The sequence below is a fragment of the Rousettus aegyptiacus genome, unplaced genomic scaffold (assembly GCF_014176215.1).
Source record: "Rousettus aegyptiacus isolate mRouAeg1 unplaced genomic scaffold, mRouAeg1.p scaffold_m13_p_12, whole genome shotgun sequence".
Taxonomy (NCBI): domain Eukaryota; kingdom Metazoa; phylum Chordata; class Mammalia; order Chiroptera; family Pteropodidae; genus Rousettus; species Rousettus aegyptiacus.
In genome coordinates, this window is record NW_023416287.1 from 12038460 (window position 1) to 12062766 (window position 24307).

General features: G+C 44.6%; 1 long non-coding RNA gene across 3 annotated transcripts in view; it reads left to right on the top strand.

Annotated features, from left to right (window-relative positions):
• Positions 1–24307, top strand: part of LOC107514586 — a 138634-nt gene that overhangs the window by 20163 nt on the left and 94164 nt on the right. For all 3 annotated transcript variants that reach the window (XR_004953598.1, XR_004953597.1, XR_004953599.1), the window contains exons 5-6: positions 6197–6287; positions 22749–22887. This is a non-coding gene — a long non-coding RNA (uncharacterized LOC107514586). The remainder of the gene's footprint in view (positions 1–6196; positions 6288–22748; positions 22888–24307) is intronic.

Consider the following 24307-nt stretch of genomic DNA (forward strand, 5'->3'; position numbering starts at 1 on the left):
TGCAGATCCTGAAACAGAATTAGCAGTACAAAAGATTTTTGTGGAGCAACACCTGTGAAAGGATGTGGAGGGAAGCATGATTGGGCAGGGGAACCATCACAGCATGATATATACCTAACACTATTTCTGCGAGCTTGACAGGGGAGCTCTGAAGCAACAATTACCTATTAAAGGAATCCCCCATTGGGCAGAAATAGCTAAGCTCTTGTACTACTGCCGTGCCCAGCCATTGCCTGGAAGCCACCCAGAGAAGATGGGTTCAGTTCTTTTAGCCTTGGCTGGTTGTGGTAGCTTTGCAATGTGTGAACCTGGCTAGGCTGAACTATATTCCACAAATTCCCTTACCTGTGTATTTCTTATTAAGGTGAACCACAAAAGAGAGATTCTTTTGGGAGATTTGGAGGGCAGAAATGAATTGGTAGTCATTTTGTAGCTCAGACACATTGTCATCTATCTGCTGGCTCACCTTTGAATTCTTGAACATCCTTGATTGTCTTTCTTCCATCCTGTCATGTGAATGATTTCTTAGCCAGGCAGCTCTTTTGTCTCTGTGGACTAGAATAGGCTATTCAGATCTTCTCTCAGTTCACGGAAATTTTCTTCTGGTATGAGTTTAATTATTGTCTCTTCCTTATTTGTCTCCGTCTGGAACTTCTGTTCTTTGCACGTTAGGATTCCTGGATCTTTCTTCTCAATCTTTTATCTTCTCCTTCATGACTTTTATCTCGTTGTCTTTCTTCTCTGAGCTTTAAGATATTTCTTATACTTGATCTTTCAGGTTTCTGATTCAGGGCTCAACAATGTCATCCTTTCCTTTAATTCATCTACTGTTTTTTTTTTTTTAAGCTCAAAGTTCTTGTTTTTAAGTTTCAGACTTTTTGTGATGGGTCTGGCTCATTTTATAGCCTGCTATCACTTTTTAAATTCAAGTGTTAATTGGTCTCTTCCAGCTGCAGTTCTATTCAGTGATCATGTGGTCTGGTTGTTCAACCTCATCCTCCTCTGACTTTTCCCTCTTAGGCTGTTATCTTTTGGTGTCTACTCTTCGGGGTTTAGATGTGGCTGGGAAGTGTCCTTAAAAATGGGCAGAGGGACAGAGTCTCTGGCCTTGGACACCAGTGATTCATGGGAGGCTGTCAGCCCCCTGCCAGCGCATCCAAAGGAGGCTTTTCTTGCTCCCTGGTCTCTGAACTCTCCCAGACTTCAGGTGAGCAACTAAAAGGTTAGCAACTTCCTGGCCTTTTAAAGGTCAGGACAGCTCAGCAGCTCATGCAGGATCTATGGATCCTGAAAGCCCAGCTTTTCCTTGGATGGCTACTTTTGGCTCTTACGTCTGAACTGCTCATTCATTCATTGTTCAGGAGGGAGGGAACCCCACAGTGGTGATTTCTTCAGGAACCAGTTCTTGCTCAGAAAAGGCATTAGCCTGCAATGGAGATGGGAAGAAAAGGGAGTTTATTTAGGCTCCATTGTCTTCAGAATCCCCATGTCAAAGTGTAATTTACAAAATGTTGAAGGCTTAACTTTCCATAAAGTGAGCATGTGTCAAGGATTTAATTAACTCCTTAATGAGGGAACTAGCAAGATGGTAAGGAGAGTTCAAAAAAGTTTAAGAGAGACAGAAATATTTATAGACACCTAAAAGAAAGAATGTTGGAATAAGATTGCTTAAAAACACAGAAAAGAATTCATAGTCTTTGGGTTATAATCTTTTCATTTATATCCCCCAGGATAAAATTCATTGATCATTGTTGGTTTTTTAGGGTTAATGTGTACACTTTCATAGTTGTGAAGTAACCTAATCTATAGTAAATACAGTGCATACGCCTAGAGTAGTAGAAATGCAATGTGAACCCCCAGAGTAAGCCACTTATACAGTTACTCATTTTATTTACTGTAATTCAATGTATTCAAAATGGTATCATTTAAACATGTATTATGGGCTGAACTGTGTCCCTCAAAAAAATATGTTGAAGTCTTAATCCCCAGCATTTCAGTATGTGACCTGATTTGGAAATGAGTTCCTTGCAGATGTAATTAGTAAGATGAGGCCATAATGAAGTAAAGTGGGCCCTTGATTAAATATGACTGGTGTCTTGTTTAAGGAGGTGTCCTATTAGGGGAGGATGCCATGTGGTGACAGAGGCAGAGATTGGAACCAAGGAATGCTGAGGACGCTAAGCATCCCCATGGTCTGAGAGTAGGCAAGGGCCGGTTCTTGCCCTTAGGTTTCGGAGGGAGCATGGTTCTGCTGACGCAGTACATTTCTATCATTTTAAGCCACCCAATTTGTGGTACGAATATAAAATGTAATGCAAAAATTATTAATGAGGTATTTGGCATTTTTTTTCTTACTAAGTCCTTGAAATCCAGTGTGTATTTTACACTCACAACACGTCCCAGTTCAGATGCCACATGCCAAATGCTCGGTAGTCATGTGTGGCTATTGACTACCTATTGGACAGAGAATTAGACAGTGGGGAAAGGGACAACTGCTTGGCAGCACTCAGCACTGCAGGGGCGCTGCAACCTCTTTGCCCTATTTCCGGTTGTTGGCTAGTTTTCCTTGATGTTGTCCTCTGCCCATGACAGCTGTGGAACTGATGGCGTAACTTGGTAGAGAAGAAGAGTCTGATAAAGAGGTGACTGAGTGAGAAAGGGCTCCGAATGAACAGTGGTATCTGCAGTTTTACCCTCACGGGCTGGGTTTCCCATGTACCTTTAAGATACTTTTGTTCAAATTTGAAAAATGGGCCACTCTGCGTGGATGAATTAGAAAAGGTACGCATGTCTGGGCATCTCATGTCAGGGCGTAGGACTTGGAAAACAAAGATGGATTGGATTTTTGTCCCTGCTGACACCTTGGTTAGGTGCCCTTATGCAGTTCATGAACTACATAACTGCATGTGTAGTAGGCCCCACCAGGGCTGAGAGGCAGCCTCAAGATGACAAAGCGATAGGACTGTCTCTGCTCCGGCAGGAAGGCAGGTAAGGGAGTGAGAGGGTACGGCTGGGAGCAGACGGAATTAGGGACATGGAAAGAGGCTGTCGGGGTTCTGTTTGATGGTGTCATTTTCACTGTGAAGAAGGAGGAAATGAGGGTCAGAGGCTTGGAGGAAGAAGCAAGTCTGAATCAGTCACCAGCGAGAAAGCAAGAGGACAGACTGGGTTGTTGAGCAATGTCAGGCCCGACAGACTTGTCTGGAGCAGAAGGCAGGAGTGGCCCAAAGTTAGGAAGTGAACTGGAGCTCACCAGGGAAATAGACCATCCTGGGTGCAGGCGGCCAGGAGGTGCAGGAGTAAAGGACGGTTGGCCGATGCGAAACAAAACCTCACAGCTTGCTTTTATTAATAATGTACGTCGAGCTTTATTCCAAGTGCTTTACAGATATTAAGTCATTATTTTTTTTTTATTACATTATATTACGTTATTATTTTCTTTTGATTTTCTATGGTTACTTCTACGTGGTAGTTGAGAAGAGCAAAGCACAACAAGGTTAAGTGACTTGCTCAAAGTCACACAGCTAGTAAATGATAGAGCCAGGATTTGAATCTGGCTCTAGTAGCTTTGTGGGAAGGACACTCTAGGTATTGACTCCACCCTTCTGAATATGAGAGGCCTTCCCTTCCATCAGAGGTGTCTGTGAGGTCCTGGGGCCAGTCTCAAGTGAGCATGGGATAAGGTGACTTTTTGAAAGCCAACAAGATAATTGTTTTGTTGAATCTAAACATTTAAAGTGTTTACATGCCATGTGCCCACAGGGAGGATCTGGGCAGCATGCGTAGGTCTGTTTTTCTGCTCTAGGCTCAGAGACAGAGCTGGGTGGCCCGGAAGTGGGTGGATGCGGTCAGGAAGTCACCTGCGTCTTCCTTCATTAGTCGGGCAGGAGAGAAGGGAAAGTTTAGATCACGGAGTCTTATTTCTGCATGTAGAGCCTTTCATCCGAGAGAAACCATTTTTCTCTTTTCCTTTTTTTTTTTTTTTTGTAATTTAGGAAAACATACCAAAATCAGCTTTATAACAGTTTTAGTACTTGTTTTATAAAACACCCCATTTCCATTGACACTACCAGCGAAATCGCTTCTGTCAGCCATCAGCCTTATAAAAGGAATGAATGCATTTTCTGTGCCCATAATCACCCCTCTATGAGAATGAGGTCGATTTCAATGACTAGCTAATAAAGGAATAACTCAGCATTAAAAAAAAATCAGAGTCCCTAGGAACCCTAGAGGCAAAAGGCAAAGGAAATTTGATCTGATGAAAACTGAGATCTTTTTTAAAGGGAAGCTTTATTATTTTCTTTTCGAAGACAAACTGCATTTTAAACACAGTAGGTTGGTTTATCAACAAATCTCTATTTAAGGAATTGAATACGGAACTGATTATACAGCTGGCAAAACCTCATACTATTCCTACACATTCTAAGATGGTCTAATTTAGAGAAAGGTCTGAATCAGTTTGAAGCATGTGGTTTTGTAACTCTGATGTGCTTAATTACCTTCAACTCAGACTAAGCTGAGGAACTCATTCTTTCAGATTGTGGCCTCCAGAGCCTGGGGAACTTGCAGCAACAAGCTGATAAAGATGGTTTGTAATTAGCATATCAATTGCACAATATTAATCACCCGCTTCCTGATGTCTGCACCGTTCATGGTATAGGAGGCACTATCCCATCTGTGGTTGGGTCCCCGTTGGTGTCTGCACAACTGAAGAAGTAGTCATAACTTCCTCTCCCATCTCCATGGTCATCACTTGCATGTATAACGTAGAGATGTGGAAACTGAGACTTAGCGAGACAGGCGTGCCTTGCTCGAGGTTTCAAAGTTGAACTGTGGCCAGAACACATCTTATGACTCCCAGTCCAATGCTCTTTGCAATGTATGTCAAAGCACTTGTTACATGATAGTTATTAATAAAAGAAGAGAATATTATAAAATTGTTCTTAGAGGCATCCTAGACATTTCCTCTATAATCTCGCCAACTTCTTATTTGGCCTCTCTTTGTAATAATAACATATATATGGCGGTTATTAGGCATCAGGTACCATCATATCCTATGAACAACTTTATGATATATTATTGACATTCCCAATTTATACTTAGGGAAACTGAGGTCCAGAGAGATGAAGTAAGATGCCTGACAGAGATTTCCACGATTTCTCAGTACCCTTAGTTTCTCAGTGATTTTTTATGGTGCGCAAAGGCCAAAAGAAATACATAGTTTTTTTAGGTAGTTAGATCCAAATAACTTAGAGGTTTGTCCTAAATTAGTCATTTGAAAAAATAACTCACATAAGTTTAAGGGAAAAAAATTTATTCCATCTTAACGATAATTACATAAGTAATAGGATATGTATGTGTCTGTTGGACACTGCACAGCTTCTCAAAACTTAAAATTAGATGGGACGTTGCCTCCTCATTTCTTGTTCTGCATTGATTTTCATGAGCTATTTGCTCTTTATCACTGTAACCACTGAAAACTCAGCTTTGCAAAGATAAGATGTCATCAGAAGGAATGTAGCACAAATAAATGTCGAAACTGTGGCTGCCGTGAGCCGTAGTTGGTGGGTGTCCAGCAGATATTGCCATGTTTCTCTCAACCATTTATGATAACGTGTGGTACCTTCATGTATTTGCTACAGTGCCCAAGGGTGTCTTGGCACACAGTTTGGGAACCGTGGGCCTAAGGGGAGGTGTTATTGAAAACATGGACTTGAAATTAAGCAGTCTAGCTCCTGAGCCCATGACTTGTTAGGAGGCTGTTTTGCTCAGTACGTCCCATCCACTGACCCTTACTCTTTTAGGAAAGAAGCTCATTCTTTTGGCAGATGTTCGATGAGCTGCTACTCTATGCCAGGCTTTGTGCTGCGCTGGGGAGGGGAAAGGACAAAGATGAATTTGCTCTAGAGCCTGTTTTTTAATAATCTTGTCACGTAGGGAAAAAAATTGCAATTCAGCTATAATAGAAGGATGTACAAAACACAACACCACCTCATCCAGAGAAGTGATCCTGGAGGTAACGTGCGGTGGGACTGATGTAACTGCCGTGAAAGCTTATTCAGGCTACATTGATATAAATTTGGTTTGGGGAATGAAGTAAGTGCTGACCCTGCCCATTCTGCGCAAGTCAATAAAATCAGAATTATGTTCACGCTGAAAAGTGGGGGTTTCAATTGGCATCTTGTTATCTCTGAAGGCTGCTGTGCACAGAAGCAGATGTGGACCAGTAATAAGCCCGTGAGGAAGGACTCTGGGCAGAGAAAGTGCTGAGTACCCCGTCACTGAAGGTATGAAGGCAAGGATGTATGGTAGGGATCTACTTCAGAGGGGGTGGGGTCCCCATCTAACTCTGAAAGGGGATGGTTTTGTGAAGCTGTCTTCTCATTGTCCACACCTGTCCTTCCTTGTCACTGACTCTGAGAATCCAACGTCTTTGCCCTTGAGGCGGCACTGCTGTCTCAGGCATAGAAACTGGTTTCTGAAAACATTTTTTGGGTAATTTTAAATGAATTTCTTTGGGGATCTTAGCAGCGCCTCTTGTCTGAGGTCAGGGGGCAGGGAGGGAGGAAAGGGTGCTGTCTGACATCCTTTAGAGGCTGGTGGCACTGGCCCCATGCTGGAGATGGAGGGTGAGTACCAGATACCCCTCACGGCTGCCAAAGCGACCTTCGCAAAATACACATCCCACCTTGGCACTCTCCTGCTCAGATTCCGTCAGGGCCTCCCCACTGCTTTCTGGGTAAAGTCCAAACTCCCACACTTGGCACGGAGGTCTCCTGTGGCAAGGCCTCTGCCTGACTCGCCAGCCTCACCCCTCCCAGAGGCCCTGTGATCTAGTCATCTTGGGCGGCTTATGATTCTCTGAAAACAGAGACCCCATACCTTTGCTTATACCATTCCCTCTGCCTGGGTTTACCTTTCCTTGTTTGTCTACCTGGTACATCCTACTCATCTCTGTAGGTCTGGCTTAGTCCTCTCCTTTGCTGTGGAAGGCTGAAAACAACATCCATTTAACTCACAATTTTATAGTTTGGGAATTTGGGCTGTCTCAGCTGAGTGGTTTGGACTAGGCTGGGCTCACTTATGCATTTGCAGTGCATTGGTGGGTTGACTGGGGCTGGCTGGCTTATGACGGCCCTGTCTGGGATATTTAAGATGACAGGCAGGGTGGCTCTTCCTAGGTGGGTCCATGGGGTCTCTCATCCTCCGGCTTGCTGGCCCAGATTTTCTCACATGGTGGATTCAAGGAGCTGCCAAAGAGGATGAACCACACTGCCCATGAGCTTTTCAAACCCTTACTCACATCATGGTTGCTAGCATCCTATTGGCCGAAACAAGTCACCTGGCTGAGCCCAGTGTCAGAGTGGGAGGGCATTCCAAGTAACATAGCAGGAAGGTGCAGAAACGGGAGTGGGGGGATTTGGTGTCATTTTTGCAATCTTCCACAGCTGGACAGCCTTCATGCCAAGAGGCTCTGTTTGAGCTCACAAGGCTGTGAGATCTCCGAGGTCTTGGTTTGAAATGCCTCAGTTTCCCCAGAGTCTGGCACAGAGCTGGTGCTCACTAATTTCTGACTTCTGCTTCGCTACCTATGAGGGCAGCTTGAGCCTTTGGCTCAAAGGCATGACCAGAGAACCCAAGGCGAAGCTAGTAGCAGGTCGGGGGAAGGAGAGACAGATAGTCCTTTATAGATATTTGCTCAGCAGCTCAGGGTTGCAATTTGTCCCAGAAAACCATCCGATCTGATTCAGCCACAGTCTGGTCTCCACCTTTAAATGTTGGGAACTGCATAAATCAGCACATTCCCCCAAAGCGGAGTCTATATACAGCACTACCAGGCTGCTTGTCATAATTAGGCCTCCAGCAATGATTGTTTTTGCTCTCTGTGTTTTATCACCAGCCTCACAGGGGAAGGGATGGGTATGATCAGTGTTGTGATGTTTGCGCATAACCCCAGTATTCGAGAGGTCTGGGGCAAGTGTACAAATGGAGGCTCTGGTCTGGAGCCCATCCTCTCCCCATCCCCAGCTTTCGCCTGTGCCGCAGGGGGGGATCTCCTTACATGCATGTGGTCACTCCACTCATTCCCTAGCCCACTACACCTCCTGCATCCCTCTGCAGATAACCTCTGTTTGACCCTTTGTGGCTAGGGGTGCATGAAGTGGGGCCAGCCCACCCTTGGGAGGAAGGACCCAAAGAAGGATTAATGCAGGCCCTGGAAGGTCCTGGAAGCAGGCATTTAGGCAGGGAATTCTGCGGAACTGCAGCATGGTCCAGGGAGGGAGACAGGCTACAGGCAAGCGCACTTCTTCGTCCCTCAGACTCCTTGCCCTGTGAGGAGGGGCATTGGCCAGAGAAGGGCTCTCTAAAGTAGGGGCACAAGGCAGGGAGATCCTGGTCCCTGGAGTCCAAGGGTGATTTTCTGTGTGTGCGTGAAAAGCCACAGAGGCACGGGGGCCTTGCAGCGTGATCCTGTCACACCGCTAGCAGGACTGGGCCTCCCAGAGTCAGGAGTCACCCCAGTGGGGCCGGGTCTGCAGTTCTGGAAGCAGCCGTCATCGCCCCTCATGTTTGCATAGCTGTCTATGAAGCGAAAGGCTTGCACATCTAATTCTATTTGGCTTTTACCTCAGCCCTGTAGGGTCACTAGGGAACAGTATTATACTGTTCCCCAGATGGGGAAGCTGAGGCTCAGGGAGGTAACGTGACTTGCCACAGGTCTCACATCTATTGGTGGTGGAGCAGGGCATGCATCCCGGTGGTGGGCTCGATGTGCAGTGCTTCTGCTGTTGTACCTATCACCGAATTTTGGAATAGATTTTAAATGTATCAGCCTATCACTTATACCTAGACTTGTTTGAACACTCCCTTAATGATGGCAATTTAGGCTGTGTCCAGTTTTTTGCTGTCATAAATAGTGTGGCAGTGAGCATCCTTGTACTGACAATGCAGTGCTTGTGGTCTGGGGTAGGATCCTACTATTGTGGACAAAGTTACTAAAGCTCACTGAACCTCAGTTTCCCCTTTCAGGGAGCAATAATACCATTTGCGTGCGATATTGAATAAATGAGTGAATGGATGGTGATAATGGTGATGATGAAGATGATGATGATGACGACATCCTGTCTACCTGACAAGTGCATTCCTTGTCGCTCTGGTTTTACACACCAGGCTCCGGTAAACTTTGTCGGTATGGGACAGCATCTCTGCACCTAATGTACCCTGGCACCCCCAACGAGATCTCACCAGTTTAGGCTCAGAATTAAGGCCTTGGTGAGCTCACCTAGGTTCTATAATCTTCTCTACCTACACTTGCTCTCTGACTGTCTATGGCTTTAAATACTACTTATATGCTAATGACGCCCAGGTTTATATCTCTAGTTATGACCTTTCCATTGAGTTCCAGACTCTTCATCTATCCTATTGACTCAATCTTCAAAAAATATTCCAAATCTTTCTCCATCTCCAGTATTAGAGTTCAGGCGATCGTCATCTTTCCTGCTGCCTTCCAACTTCTTTTTTGAGCATTTAGCTTATTTGTATTAAATCTTTTTGGTTATATGAGAAATACTTTTTAAACTATAGATTTTCCCTCCAGGCATTAGCCTATTCTTCCACATTTTGACATGTAGTACTTTGTTGCTTAGTTTTTATAATTTATCTATTAATCCATAGGTTATTTAGTAGTATATTATTTAGTTTCCAGATATGAGAATTTGTCAGTTATCTTTTCTTGATTTTATTGCATATGGTCAGAGAAGAGAGACTAATTGATATTAATCTTTTGAAATTTATTTCGGTTTAATTGTCAGTTTTTGTAAATGTCCCATGTGTGCTTGAAAAGAATGTTGGCTGATTGTAGTATTGAGAATTCTGTATGTATGTATTAGCTTACTGATTGAGATATTTGTTTATCTGCTCAATCAGTTTCTAAGACAGATGAATTAAATTCTTCAAATACAATTGTTGATTTCCTCATTTCTGTACAATTCTATAATTAGGCATTTCATGTATACTGAAGCTGCATTTTTTAGTGAAAATATATGCTTATGGGTGGTGATTTGAAAATCTATTTGCATTGGATCGTGTTTTGTCATACTAGGATGATTATCGCAGCTTTCTTTTGGTTCATATTTGTCTGATATATCTTCTTTAATTTCTCCTTTTGTTTTAAATGTTTGCTCGTAAATAGTTTTGCTCATTCAATCTTAGATTCTCTACCTTTGTTTGATAACTTCCACCCATTTATCTTTATTATAAATACTATTCTATTAGGCCTTAGTTTTGCTATCTTATCTCATATTTTCCATTTATTGTACTTTCTTCTTTGTTTCCTTTTTCTCTTTTATTGCTTTCAAATTTTCTCTTGTCCAGCAACTGGCGAAAAAATACACTGTGGTACATCCATGCAAGAGAATACTACTCAACAATAAAAAGGACCAAACTACTGATAAATGCAACAACATGGATAACTCTTAAAAGCATTATTTTAAGTGAAAGGAGCCAGACTTAAAAGGCTACGTACTATGTGTTTTCCTTTATGTGACATTCTGGAAAAGACAAAATTAAGGGGAGAGAATGCATGTCAGTGGATGTTAGTGACAGAGATGGAAGGCGCATGACTGGAAAGTGGCAAGAGGAAAGTGGGCCGTGGGAATGTTCGGCATCTCGATTGCGGTGGTGATTTCATGACTGTATTTGTTGTCAAAATTCATAAAAGGGGAATTTTACCATATGGAAATTTTATTTCACTTAAAAAAAAAAAAAAGAAAAAAACCCCTACAAAGTTCTTGCATTGGTTTTGCAAGATCTGTCCCCTCCCCCAAGATCTGTCTGGACTTCATCAAGCTGTGCACAGAGCTCACTCGTTACCTCTTTCAGATTCCTGATCAAAGCCCTCCTTATCAGAGGGGTCTTCCTTAGCTTCTTCCCCTCCCCAATACTTTTATCATCACCGATGTGCTCAAGATTTGCTATTTGTATGTCTCTAGCCCCGTGAGGGCAGGGGCTTTGTCTCTTTCCTTCACCACCATATTCTCTGAATAGTGCCTGACACATAGGTAGAACTCAAGGAAGAGTTAATGAATTCATTGAGACAGCTTAAGTCCTAGATCAGTGCTGTCAACAGAAGGAGGATGTGAGCCGCATGTGTAATTAAAAAATTTCTAGTAGCTGCATTCAAAAAGTAAAAAGGAACAGGTAAAATTAATTTTTTAATAATAGATTTCATTTAACCCAATCTTTTCAAAATGTTATTTCACTGTGCAAATGATAAACATTACTAATGAGCTATTTAACATTACTTCATATTAAGTCTTTGAAACTGGAAATGTATTCTACATTTGCATCATATCTCAGATTTGGACTAGCTACTTTTCAGGTGTTCAGTAGCCACATGTGGGTAGTGGCTACCTTAGTGAACAACACAATTCTAGAAAAAGAAGGCTTACCCCAATGTCCATGGAATAATGGATCTAGGCAATAATCAAGGATGGTTGATGACTTCATGAGAAGAGAGTCCAGTTGACATTGCCTGATGGAACATGACAGCTCCTCTGAAGTTGACATGACAAGTGATCAAAACAGAATCTGAATAAACCTCCAGATTCAACTCCAACTGACAGAACTCACAATTCAGAAAAATATGAGGAGCATGTTAAATAATGCCACAGGGACGAAACCAGCAAAATCCAGACTGGGAAATGTCAGGACAGATGACCAGGTTCTTTTCGACAAATGAATTGCAAGCAAGACAACAACAATAACAAAGAAACAAGTGGAAGGGAAATTTATAGATCGAAATGATTCAAAAGACGTTGAACCAGTTACAACATATAATTTTGTTAGGATTCTGGTGAACAAACTAGAAAAACATTTATGAATTCATGAGACAATTAGATATTTGATATTAAGGAATTATTCGTTTTGGTGAGAATAAAATTGCGGTTACGTGGTAAAAATATCTATTTTAGAAACACATATAGAAACATTTATGGGTGAAGTGATATGATGTCTAGGAAGTGCTTTGAAATAACTCGGAAGTGGTAAGTGGAAGTGGGGAGAGGAAGCAAGATGAGCTATGAACTAATAATTGGGGAAGTGGAGTGATGGGTATCTGGGAGTTCATGACTACGATTCTCACTGCTTTTGTACGTGCTCGAAGTTTTCCGTGATAATATGTAGAGAAAGGCAAAGTAATGAACAGCCGATTCTCTCTTCTGGGCCCAGCGCCTCCTCACCCTCCAACTCCTGTTGCCCGAGACCAGAGGCTCATGGGTCTAAGTTGCACTCCCCAAAGACGCCAGGAGGTGGCGCTGCCACCTCTTTCCTGGCTGCTGTTTGGAGGGCTCCCAGCTCCTTCAAAGCCCTACAGCATCCTTGGCTTCCTGGATGCCCCCAGGGTTTCTACTCTTCCAACAAGGTAGGGTGTGGGGAGGAGGACCTAGGTCCAGTAGGGATTTGCCCTTTCCGGGTTGCTCCTGACCTCCATCCTTCAGGGCTGGGGTCACCCCTGATCTGTTTGCCTAGGCTAGGAGAGGGACCTTGTCCTGACCTTGGGCCCCATCCCACCAAACCCAGTCTAGGCTCCTGAGCTCCACTTTGACCTTGGGGTCTCAATCATATCTCCCTTGACCTCTCCCACTGCAGGTCAGGGGTAAGAGCCTCAATACCCCCGACCCCTGCCTCTACCCGTTCCCCAACTCCCTGCCCCAGACTCCCTTTTAGGGCTGGATCTCCAGGTTCAAGGCCTTCATTTAAAGGAGGACTAGACTTCTGAGTCTGCTTGGCTGTGGTATTTAGCCGAGTGAGCACTGGACCAGGATTCAGTAAACCTAGGTCCCAGACAAGCCTCCCTTGAGTTAAGTTATGCCCCCTGGTTCTAACTGTAGAACAATGGTTTTCTAACTTTTTTAAAAGGTGGAACTTCAGTTCCAGAGACCCAGTAAGCAAAATCAATGACAATGGAGCATCCTGGTTCTGTAAGGTGGAGTTTCAGTCACTTGGGCTTCCTCCGGCCCCACACTCACCCCAGGGCTTCCTGACCTCTGGGAATTTTACATTTCTCACTGGCTGTCAGCCCAAGCCTTCTTACAAGTTGATCTGAGGCGCTAGTAAGTCTTGGCACTCATTCATTCATTCATTCATTCATTCACTTAACATTTACCAAGCTTGTACTCTATGCTGAACCCCCAGTAAGACAAATAATGAGTATGGGGACTCACTCCTCCATGGGCCCACAGCCTGGTGAGCAGACAACATGAATCTGGGTCATTCTATACAAGCAGGTGGACCCAGGTTTAGGGAACAGAGAAGTGTGCCCGTCAGCTTGAGGGACCAGGGAAGGCTTCTCAGAGGAAGTGACATGTGGGTGATCTTGGGGAAAGCTATGTTAAAAATGAGTTGGAAGGGGAGAGGAGGGTCTGGAAGGCAGTGAGAAGCTTAGTTTCTCAATGCAGTCATTTAGAGGGCTCCCCTCCTCCCCAACAAATGGCAGGGGAGAATGATTACTGTAGACTGTTGGTTTGGGTGGAGACCAAGTGTTTCACTGTAGACACCCTGCCTGACACTGTCGGGCCGCCCACTCACATGAAGCTGCAGTCAGTACTCCTGAGGCGCCACTATGGCGTGTCTGGAAGGAAACCCACTTCCCTCACAGAGTGAAATTGCCAATAATTGGTGTTGCTGAGAACATGAATTGCTTCATGGGCCCCAAATGAGAGACTGAATCCCAAGTGTTCCTTCCAAGTGCTGGGGTGCACCGGTAAGAAGGTGCCAAGATTTTAGACACCCCCCACCTCCCCGCCGTCTTCTTGGGCAGAATGCCTCTCCATCCACAAATAGAAAACTCACTGAGATTTTAATTAAGAGCAGTGTACATAAAACTCACTGTTCCTAAGTAAACAAATATTAAGCAAGATACTTCACTTTTGTGTTATGGGCTCTTAAGAGATGGGAAAATCAGACCAGGAGGAGTGGGTGGAATTACTGAGGGGGGAGAGAAGACTCAGACTGAGAGGAAAATAGATTCCAGGTCGGGAAGGGAGAGAAGGAGAAAGGCAGACATATATACTCCAAAGGAAAGGGAGGAGGAGAGGCAGAAGAAGGTTCCAGCTTTTCTGCCCTGACCTTCTTTTGTTTTAGATCCCTACCTTCTTGCTTGGTTTACATTAGGTTTTGATACCCGTTAGTTAGTTGGAGACAAATGCTCTTGTCCGTCTTTCCCTTGGGTTTTGTAGCAGGCACTGTAGATGACCCGCTCACACCTCTCTGATCTGGCGCTCACCATTCCTGAATATGCTGAGGGTGTCCCGCTGCCCCCGCCCCAGTCTCCACTCCATGGCTTTCTCTCAGCCCTGGGTGCTTGAGCAGGCTGGAAATGCTGGGGAGTTAAACCCCCTGGGAGCAGGCTTGGCAGGTAGGGGCTGGAGAATAACCGCCAGGGACCCTTAGGCAAGTCTGTTCAGAGGTGAGTCTGTGCCGTCTCCCAGAGTCCCCAGGAGGATCAGCTCTAGCTGCCCAGGGTGCTAACTGAACGGATAAGATAGCACACTGTCAGTCGACTTCCATCCTGTCTCTGTCTGCCTTCCCCCCTCCCCCACTGGTGCTTCCTGGGCTCGCCCCTCGCATAAAGGATTTGCACTCAAACCCTTGTTTCGGGTCTGATTTTGGGGAAACCCAACTCTAAAAAGCCTTAATGTATCACACATTTATTTTGAGGATCTCATCAGCCCTCCAGAATTAGGTCAAGCATGTTTGCAATGTAGAGTGACTAATATCTTTTTATTGTCAAGGTTTTGGATTGAGAGCTGCTTTTCTTACTGCAATTTGGTCTATTGTCTCAAAAATATGGTTTTAGGTTGAAAAACTTACTTCAAGACTGTTAAGTCAGGCTAGGCTGCCATAATGAAGTACCAACGACTGGCTTATAAACAACAGGGATGTATTTCCCACAGTTCTGGAGGCTGGAATTTTGAGGCCGGGGTGCCAGCTTGGCTGGGTTCTGGGGAAGACCCTCTTCCAGGTTGCAGATTGCCGACTTCTCATTGTTTCATCACGTAGGGGAGGAAGAACAAGCTAGCAATCTGGCCTCTTCATATAAGGGCACTGATCCATCCGTGAGGGCTCCACCTTTATGACCTAATCACCTCCCAAAGGCTCCACCTCCACCTCCACATACCATCACATTGGGATTAGGGTTTCAACATATGAATTTTGGGGGGGGGGGAACGCAAACATTCAGTCCACAACAGGGGTCTTAGAGCTAATGGTCAGTTTACTAAAACATATCTGATGTTTCTATTTCCAAATCTGAAGATTACATCTGGTACCAACTCTCTAAGGCACCTGGAGAGTGAATAGAGATGAAGGTGTAAATGCTCAGCTGTGCCTGTCATTCATTCATGAAATACGTTTTTACTGAGCAGACATGTTCTATGTACCAGGCGTCTCTGCCCATGAATTTTCTGTCTTGGGTATTTTGAAACTGGATGTCTGATGAGGTGTCAGTTCACTTGGTTCTTAATCCAGTATTTACTGAGAACCTCTGTGTGCCTAGCAATGTGCTGGATCTTGGGCATACAGAGTGGAGAAGGCATTGACTGTGTTTCCCGAGAGCTTGGAAGCCAGAAGCTTGAGATCCACGTAGAAACAATGGTGGATGTGTTTCCCGTGATAGGTGCTTGTACAGAGTCAGTGAGGGCAGGAAAGACAGATGGGTTCCTTCTGCCTTGGGGGCTTGGAAGGGTCAGAAAGTCTTTGTGGAGGAGGACACCCATGAGCAGAGCCTGGAGCATTTTGGGGAGAGCAAACCGAGCAGAGGTGTGGCAGGACTGGCTGGACTGGGACCTGCAAATGGTGTTGAGGAGCTGCCGCCAGAGGGCGCGTGAGTGCAGGGCTGGGTTGTCCCGGCCGGAAGAGTCTTTGGTTTTGAGATCTGGGCTGTGCTGGGAAGCAGTACTGTCCGGTGGTTAGGGCACAAGCTCTGCCTATTGAATGACCAAAATTCCCCTCTCGGTTTTGTCACTGAGTCACTTCATGACTTCAGGCAAGTTAGTAGCCTCTCTGAGCCTCAGTTTACTCATTCATCAGTGTTATACTGGGGATCGACTACTTTCTGCACAGAGTCGTACTGAGGACTAAATAAAAGAAGCACAGCCCCTGGCATGTAGTGAGTGCTAATAAAAGGAAATTATGTGTCAGTGATTTGCACCAAGATGTCCTGGCTGAGTTTAAGAAAAGTTTGAGTCTGTGGAATCGAGAGCCCCTTGTTGGTTTACATTTACGTCAACCAATTACGTGGAGGCTGGAGAGCATCTTTGTAAAAGGGACTTGACAATGCCCTAGGCAGTGAGGAGCAGAAAGTAGACTAAATCGGGACAGAGAGATACCCCTAAATGTGGCCCCGTGTGTCCTCATAGGCTGGAGAGTTGCATCATTTCCATCATTGCCATCATCCCAGCGGTCCAGGAGTTTATCCTTTGACATCTGGGTAGGGTAGGGGAGGACACTGTCTCTGAAAGAGCCCAGTCATCTCATGGCAGGACCCAGAGCCTCTATGGGGAGTTATCAGTGCTTTACGTCGGGGGGTGGTGCCTCTCCGATGAGCACAGGGGCGGGGTGGGGGTGACAGGCCCGACTGAGTGGCAGCACTCCAAACTTCTCACTCACCGCAAGGCCCACGTCTCACCCTTTTCAGAAGCATCTGCAGAGATGTCCTCAGAGAAGTTGGAGACTTACCAACTGCCCACCCATTCTCACCCATCCTGATGTCACTCTGTAAACAGAACTGGCAGATGGGCAGTGAACATGGCTCTGCTTTAACAGTTTGGGGACACCCCAACCCCATGAAGATTCCTTGGATCTGAAAGATTGAAGGGACCATAGAGAGGGAGAGCTCGGACAGCCTTTGATTTGTGTAGATGGGGAAACATGCTCAGAGAGGCGAAAGGAATGGCTCAGAGTCACATCGCAGGTCAGTGGGAAGGCAGGCTTTTGTCTCCCAGGTTCATATTCTCTCTACACCCTTTCACAGCCACTTGTCCCACTCACCTGAGATATCCGCCAGCCAAAAGGTGTTGCCAGAATCAACCAAAAGCTCTCGCCATTCACCTCAGCTGGGTACTCCGAATTGTGCCTAATGAAACTACTGTTCCCTTAGTGAGTATTTGCCTATCTAGCCATCCTTTCCTCATTCCTTCCTTCCCACCCACCCGCTCATCCATCCATCCATCCATCCATCCATCCATCCATCATCCATCCACCCATCAATCCATCAAAATAGCATTGATGCCATTTCTGCCCAAGGCACTTTTTGTTGTTGGCAAATATTGTGAGGGTGAATTTGGCCTCCCCACTTCAGAAGGTAGCAGCCCAGAGTCACAGCTGTTCTGGTAAATGTTTCTCCTCTGATTTCTCTATAAATGTGCATTTCCTCAGCCACCTCACCAGTCTCCATCCTTAAGTAACTTGCAGTCCCTTATTTTCCTCTTCTCCTCATGTGAAGTTTTAGTATTAGTCTGAGGTGTCGTAGCTGGATGTGATGAGGGGATCCAAGGATAACTTGGAGCCAGGGGGTCTGATATGGCTCTGGATTTTTTAGGGAAGATCAGAACCAGATTCAGAGGCCACAGGCTGTGGGTGAGATGGGAGGGGACATCTCAGAACAAACCCGTCTGAGTGATGGGTGAGGGTAGCAGTGGTACATTCCCCCTCGTCTCCTGAATATTATGAAAACATTACCCTCACTTATGGGCCAGTTACGGTGGTGAGACAGACTTTCTCTTTCTTATTTGAACCTTGCTTGTTTGAGTTAGGTCTCTTTGGTTGTAAGTGAAAGAAACTTATGTACTGGCGATAGAATGACGTGGAGGCCAATAGCTCCAAATGTGAAATATCATAGTTTCATCTCCTAAGGAGGGACTAGTTCAATTCTCAGTTTGTCCCAAGTCCAAAATCCCACGGAAGTGTTCAGTTTTGGTCAAGTACCCACTCCGACCCAATCATCTATGGCCAGGGGAATGAGGTCATTGTAACCATGAGAATGGCAAAGAAGGTTTCGGAGGAGAGGGCAGCTGCTTTGGTCAAATATTTTTTCAATAAGGGTTCGCTCAAAATGCTCATTCAGAAGGTATGGAGATACCTGTGCCTTTGCTCCCAAGGTGCTCAGTTTGCCCTGCATACATCTAGTCAGGTTTAATAAGGCTCTCCAGGCTCTGATGCTTCCCTTCATTACCTTGGACCCCAAAGGGCCACAGTGACCACAGAGGGGCCTGGTGCTGGTGGCCTGGCCTTTGTGGTGCTCATGGCCTGGGAGAGACAAGCTGTGTCCCCAGTCCAGGTGTCCCTCATTCCTGCTGCCTGTCTTCAGTGAGACATGGTAGAGAAGAAAGGGCAGGTCTCTGGTGTCGTACTGAGTCAGGTCCAAGTCCTGGCTCTGCCGTTATTAAATTAGAACTTAGGCAAGTCATGTGACTTCTCTGAGCCTCAGTTTCCTCGTCTATGAAATAGAGACAAAAGCATTTACCTCGTGACACCAAGCGGTCCGTAAACTTGAGGGTGCATCCGAACCACCTGGAGGCCTTTTTGCTGGGAGACACCCTCCGAGTTTCTCATTCAATGCATCTAGAGGGCCCACTACCCACCTAAGTTTGCATTTTTATCAAGCTCCTGGTGATACTGATGCTGCCCCTCGGGGGAGCACCCTTTGAGGACCACTGGTCTACGTTTATGGTGGTTCTCAACTGGGGGCGATTCTGCCTCCTTTCTCCCCACTCCCCTCACTCCCCAACGGGGGCATCTGGCAACGTCTGGAGAAGTATTGCTTGTCATCATTGGGTCGGGGGCTGCTATTGACATCTAGTGGGTAGAGGTCAGAGATGTGAAACATCCTACAATGCACAGAACAGCCCCCCACGACAAAGAATTATCCAACCCAAAATGTCAGTAGTGCCGCGGTTGAGAAACCTGGATCTAAGAGGGGGCTCTGGTCCTATCTCCACCTTGCAGCTGTGCTGCCCTGGCAAAGTCACTTCATGCTTCTGAGCCTCGTGATCACACAGAGTTGGTTCCAAGAACCTTTGTAGTTTTAACATTCAATTTTAGTCAACATACTATTATGTACCAGCTACATGCAAGAATGTCATGGCATTTCCATGCAAGGCACTTCTATAGGAGATCACACACTTGGCAAACACTTAGTAAATGTGTTTGGGTTTCATATCGTAATGTGTAACGATTGCTTTATAATCCTGCATCAAGAGTACTGTGTTTCCTTCCCTGTCCTTGGCAGAATTTAGAAAATGATGTCAGAACATCGTGGCTTTTTATTTTTGTTTATATGTCGTAAATTAGTTCACTAATGAGGGCTTTTGGGGCACGAGCTTGCTAATTGGTGATGTTAACTATGGATGTATGTGAAAACCTCCGTAATCACATTTTCCCCCCACTTGGTTAATTGAAGGCAACCTTTTGCTTGAAAGTTAATAAAATATTTATTGCAATTAGTTCTGGTCTAGAATATATTGTTAATTAACGGTTGCTCTCAGTGACTGGTGGATTGAAGTAGAAAGTACAGAGGAAACTGCAGGAGTGGAGCAGGCAGGAGCCTTCCTCGGGTCAATGTTTGCCTGTTGTCCTTGGTTTTTGAGCAGCTGTTGTAGAAAAAACGACATCTCAGCTAGAGTGACCAGCTCATCTCAGTTTGCTCAGGATTTTCCTGGTTCTAATGCTGCAAGTTCTGTGTCCCAGGAAACCCCTCATTCCTGGGCAATTCTGGATGGCTGGTTACCCTAGGGGAGACTAAATTATTGACAGGCGAGAGGGGATGATGATGGAGAGATCACATCAATCAAAGGGACTAGCCTGTGCCAAGACTTCAAGTAGGGTGAAAAAAAAAATCATGGTATATTCAAGATAGCTTGGTGATGCTTCTGGTGATGGCTGGCAATCCTTGGTATTTCTTGGCTTACAGCCGTAGTATTTTATTCCCTGCCTCTGTCATTACGTGACATCCTCCCCTATATGTCTGTGTCTTTGTGTCTTTTCTCTTGTAAGGATACCAGTCATATTGGATTAAGAGCCTACCCTATTCCAGTATGTCCTTGTTGTAACTAATCATATCTGCAGTGACCCTGTTTCCAAATCAGGTCACATTCTGAGGCACAAGGGGTGAGGACTCAACCTATCTTTTTGCGGGACACAATTCAACTCATAACAGTTGTCCAGACCAAAGTTCCTGGCCATGTGGACCCGTTTGTAGGACAGGGCACCCCTCAGCATGGCAGCTGGCTTCTCTCAGAGTTGGCAAAGGAGAAAGCGAGAAAGCCAGCAAGTTGGAAGTCTCGGTCTTCTTCTAACCTAGTCTCAGAAGTAATATCCCATCACTTATACTGTGTTAAAATTGAGTCACAGGTCCAGCCCACGCTCAAGGGAAGGCAATCACATAAGGATGTGAATACCAAGAGGTGGGATTATTGGGGACCATCTTGTAGGCTGCCTATCACACCCACCAGGCAGCAAGGTTGCTGGTTTATCTGCCAGATCCCATTTTTACTGGTTGAAAGCTATTCCTGATGGGCTTTCCTGGTTTTAGTCCTAAATGTTCTGTTTCCTGGGAAACTCCTTAATTCCTGGCAAACCAGAGCTGTTGGGAGCCTCAGCACGAACAAAACCTGTTACCTGGACACAATTGAATCAAGAAATCATGGCATGCTAAACTTTCGTAAGATGTTATGAGATGATGTACCTGGATCCAATATACCAACAGCTGAGATGCAGGATGGAGACGTGGCTTAGCATCACTTATGGAAAATAAATCAGGGGCTTTAGTTTGTTCTGAGCTCCATTAGTCTCAACACTTTGATGTGGCCCTCCAAAAAGCAAATGCAACATAGGTGATAATGAAAGCGTCGCTAAAGAAACAAAATTCACAACAATAGGCAAATGCTAGGACCATCAGATGACCCATTGTCAAAATCTGGAGGACTTCACACCAATTTGATAGGATAAAGCAGGATTAGACAAAAAGAAGTTCTTAGCATGCCGAAGGAAAAGGCAAAAAGATGGTGCTAGTTGTCACAGGCAGGCAAAGAGACAAAGGACACGGGAGTCTGATTTTACATGCAAATTCTTCCGTTTATTAAGAAAAGATGTTTTTGTGGTGAATGAGACCCACCAAGAGCATCCATGTTGCTATGGTGATGCAGTTGGTCTACCAAAGGGAGGATGGACTGCTCTCTGCAGTTGTCTACTGAAGGGGTTCTTGGGATAGAGGGGGACACAGGCCTTTTAGCGTTTTGTTTTTTCTCGAGTGTGACTTTTCCAGATGTCACTGCTTAGGGAAGTGGATCTCAAGTGTGAGTGTGCATCAGACCTGGAAGATTTGTTAAGACACAGATGGCTGGCTCCTGAGAGTTTCTGATTCAGTCGGTCTTGGGTGGGGCCCAAGAATTTGCATTTCTAACAAGATACCAGGTGATACTGACAGCTGCTGGTCCAGGAACCAATGCCCTGGGGCAATTAGGCCCAAAGCTAACTTGCAGTTAGTTTTATTCAAGGAAATTGAAGCTTATCTTTGTAACTCATATTTATAATTATCTCCTAATGCTGTCCTCTCCACTGTGGACCAAACGAATGTGTGTATATCTCTATGTGTGTGGCCTTCTGGGTTTATCTCCATTTCTGATGTCTTGTAGTGAAGAGGCTCCCCATTAAGATCATCTAATTCTCAGACTTTTCCCACCAACCTAGTTTCTTGATGCTGACATAACATTAGAATGTTGCCTTCTTTTGGTATGGCATCTACTCATCAAACCTCCCCGATGAGAGAAATATGCTTTATGGGTCTTTCCTCTGCCTAAACTGGCTGCACAGTAGGACCCCCTGGGATTTAAAAATCTCAATGTCGATCTCAACTCAAATGAATTAAATCAGGACCTCTGTGGGAAGGAGGAGTATCACCAGTTTAAAAGTGCTTTCTTAGGTGATTATTGTGCTACTATAAAACCAAGGCTGTGAACACTAATCTTTTCCTTATTCTCAGAGGTGGTAACAAGTCTCATGCAGAGATAATTCTAGGCCAGTGGTCCTCAACCTTGACTACACATTAGAATCACCTGGGGAGCTTTAAAAACTCTCAGTGCTCAGGCAATACCCTGGACCAATTAGCTCAGAATCTCAAGGGACGGGATCCAAGCATTGGTAATTTTTAATATTCCCAGGGCAATTCCAGTGATAGCCAAGGTTGGGAACCATTAGAAGTATCTCTGCATTGGACCTGTCAGTGTTCCAGGCCTTGGCACGGGGAGGTTAATGGTTGATGTAGAGCACGGGAACGATCAGAGCTGGTCCTAGGTGGTCCCAGGGCCCCACCTCTGAGCTCAGAGATACCAGCACGGCCTTTTATTTTCAGCTTTGTAAAGCTTTTCCTCCAAGCTTCTGAATTCCTTTTAAAAACACCAACTTCTAGTAAAACAAAGTAAATGAAATTTAAACAAAATAGTAAGTTTCATCACAAAATGCCAAAAATAAATAACTCAATAAAATAAATAAATCAAGCAAGCCGCCAACTTCTCTTTGTTTCTGCAGCCCTCAGGGTGGTAGCTGCTGCTTGAAGTTGCTTCTTCTGTCATCTTAGTGTCCGCTTTTTGCCTTTTCAGTACCTAGTTAACACTTTTATACCCAGTTAACAATTATTTACTTTAAATTATTTCCATTAAAATAACTGGTGTGGTTTTTTACCTTCTGACCAGATCCATACTGACATATGGAGAAGAAGGAATCCTGAAATTGACATAGGGATAATTTGTGTTCTTGGACATTAGAAATGGAATGCATGTAACAGAAACAATATTCAAAGAGGAAAGAGAAGAAAACATTCCCAAAGTGAAGGTAGGTGGGTATTTTTTTCAGCTCTAAAAAGATTATCAAGTAAATTTAGTGGGGATAAAAAAAAAAAAAACTAATAGTAAGACATATACTCTGATGAAAACATTACATTTCAAAGAGAAAGACTCTGATGAGAGTTCAGGCAGAAGAGGTGGGTTGTCATCAAAGGACAAAAATCAGACAGCCTTAGTATTTCAACGCTGACATTAGACTCCAGAAGAAAATGAAAACAATGAAGGCAATTGAAGGAACAAGGATGAGATCCAGCATTTCATGTCCGAAGTTGATATTTACTTGTGACTCAAATATATGAGGACTTGGGAAGTAGGTCGTTCATACATCCTCTTTCGGGGAGAAGGGATGGGGAGGAGCTACCTGGAAACATACTTCTGTCCACAAAGAACTCGTGAGAGAAGCATCTGGCATTCCTGGAAAGGAAAGTGGTTGTGTGGTGGTATGCTTCGAAATGATTCGTGTATGAAATTAAATTTAAATAACCATGGATAAATTATAAAACGGGATGTAGATATTTTAATTCCTAAAAAAGACAGATAATAAAATAACTCCATAATTTTTCCATAAAAGACTGAGACAAAAATTCCCAGAGCGTACTCATAAATTCCAGAAGACAGGGCTGAGTGGAGGGCGCGGAAGTAGAAGGAAACTTGTCTTATCTTTCCTAAAGGGAGTCGACTGCTGCTTTTTAAGTTCTGAATTTGGTAATTTCAGATATGTAAGTTAAAGCATGTTATTTAAAGATATTAAAACAATCAAGAGTAGTACTAAAAGCATTCTATTTATGAAATTAGCAGAAGGTATAAAATGAGAAAATAAGTGTCTTAGTCCGTTCCGGCTGCTATAACAAAATGCCGCAGACTGGGGAGCTTGTAAACAACGGAAGTTTATTTCTCACAGTTCTGGAAGCTGGAAGTCCAAGTGCAAGGGCTGGTTCTGCTGAAGGCTCCTTTCTGGGTTACAGCCTGCCGACCTCTGTCCGTATCCTCATGTGGCAGAAGGGGTGAGGGAACTTACTTACCTCCAGGTTCGTAATTGCCCTTTGTAAACTGGGTCTTGAGGTAAAGGAGAGGAAATCAGCAGATGGTGGGAAGGGCAGGGTTTGGAATCCCTCAGACCTGGACTTCAGCCTCGGCACCAAGACTGACTGCTGTGCAGCCTGGGGCAAGACACTTCACCTCTCTGAGCCTCCGTCTCTCCAGCTATAAAATCTGTAACACCTCCTCCTCTTACAGAGTTCTACTAAACATTTAAGTGGGGCCATCTCTAGGGAATGGGCAGTGTTCGACCACAGGCAACACTTGTGTTCTTGCAGGACGACAAACCACTGGCATAGTGTGAACTCAGTTATATAATGACCACGGAGCTACATAATCCATGTGGGTGGGGCAGGGTTCCTCAGCCTCCT